Source organism: Azolla caroliniana, unplaced genomic scaffold, assembly GCF_043228905.1.
Source record: "Azolla caroliniana isolate FFs.n. ecotype wild unplaced genomic scaffold, voAzoCaro1.0.p SCAF_1, whole genome shotgun sequence".
Lineage (NCBI taxonomy): Eukaryota > Viridiplantae > Streptophyta > Polypodiopsida > Salviniales > Salviniaceae > Azolla > Azolla caroliniana.
Window position 1 is genome coordinate 8,838,719 of NW_028230436.1, and position 2,048 is coordinate 8,840,766.

A 2,048-nucleotide genomic window follows, 5' to 3' on the forward strand; every position below is an offset into this window, starting at 1 on the left:
TTCCTTCATGACCGACGAAGGGTACCTCAAAACGCAGTCCGACCACTGCGTGTTTGTGAAGAAGTTTGAAGGAGAAGACTCTCTAATACTCCTCCTGTACGTGGACGACATGTTGATCGTCGGACGGGACCAGGTCAAGATACGGATGCTGAAGAAGGCCCTTCACCGAACCTTCTCAATGAAGGACCTGGGTCCGGCGAGGCAAATACTAGGGATGCACATCATCCGGGACCGGAAGAAGAAGCAGTTGTGGCTGTCACAGGAGAAGTACGTGACAAAGGTGCTTAAACGGTTCAACATGTCGGAAGCAAGACCGGTCGGATCGACCCTCCCGGCAAACTGCAAGCTGTCCAGCAAGCAAAGTCCCAAGACAAAGGCTGAAAAGGAGGATATGATGAAAGTGCCGTATGCCTCAGCCGTCGGGAGCTTGATGTACGCCATGGTGTGTACGAGACCGGACATCGGATATGCAGTCGGAGCGGTAAGTCGGTACATGAGCAATCCCGGCAAAGAGCACTGGAACGCGGTCAAGTGGATACTTCGATACCTGAAGGGCACGGCAAACGTGTGCCTCCGATTCGGCTCCGGAATGCCCGAACTCGATGGCTTTACCGATTCGGATATGTCGGCTGATGCAGATACCAGCCGGTCCACATCAGGGTATGTGATGACGTATGCAGGGGGAGCTGTTTCGTGGCAGTCGAGGCTGCAGAAGACGGTTGCGTTGTCAACCACGGAGGCGGAGTACATGGCGGCTGTTGAAGCCGGCAAGGAAATAATATGGATGAAGGACTTCATTAGAGAGCTCGGTATCCGGCAGGAGGAGTACCGACTCTACTGCGACAGTCAGAGTGCAATCCACCTTGCGAAGAACGCGGCCTATCACTCCCGGACGAAGCACATCCAGCGAAGATATCACTGGATCCGGGAAAGGATAGAAGACAAGGAGTTCGTGCTGACAAAGATCCACACGGACGAGAACGGGTCGGATATGCTGACCAAGGTCCTCACACCCGACAAACTGGAAGCATGCCAGAAGAGGATCGGATTGGAGAGACATCCCATGCCGAAGTGAAGGGGGAGTTTGTTGGAATTACGGTCCCTTCGGATGGGATGGTCGGATGTCGGAGATGAATGCCGACGAGCCCATTTTCGGTTTCGGATCCGGATGACGAAGACCCCGGCTTCGGTGCCGGATGACGAATGTACCCGGAGAGCGATCCGGATGCAGGGACATATCCGTGAATATGTTCGCTATGGGCCCCTGAGGCTATAGTTGTAAATAGCCCAAAGTCATATAAGTATAAATATGACTTAGGGCAAACAGTTTTGCTGTTGCTACTCATTTTTCTGTTTTTCCACTCAAGAGGAGTGAAGAGAGAGCAGCCGTGAGAGAGAGAGAGAGAGATAGAGCGCGAGAGAGAGGAAGAGGTAGACGCCTCTGTGTATTTCCGCCGCCTGTGGCGAGGATAGCGAGCTCAAGGTCGTCGCCTTGCAGCTCGCCATTGTATACTTCTCTGTATAGTGTTGGTTTGGAGTCTTGTACTCCCGTGGTTTTTCCCGTCTAGGGTTTTCCACGTTAATCCCTGTGTGCTCGCGTTTTGTTTCTCTGTGTGGTTCCTATTTTCTGCTCCATTGATTTGCGCTTACTGTGGTTGTGGCTGAGTGGTGAAGGTGAATAGAAGCGTCTATTCCTTTCATGTCGTGACAATTGTGAACATCGTGTTTGCAATATGGCTTCTTAAGGCTTTGTGAGTACCCGGGGTTCTTTAATGAGCTAATATTGTTCTTAATAGAAAGAGAGTGAGAGATAGGCAGTAAAAACAAATAAATGGAATGAAAAATGAACTTCATTCGGTATTTGTGTTTATTAGGAACTAACACAATAAAGGTTAATTTTTTGTCTCCCTTATATTTTTCATTATGGCATGTTGCATCTTTCACCCCTCATCATCATCACTTGTCACGTTGACGATTAGTTGTTGATTGTGACCACAAATGACATTACCAACCTGTATTGTCCTTACTAATCATTGTTCATCATAACT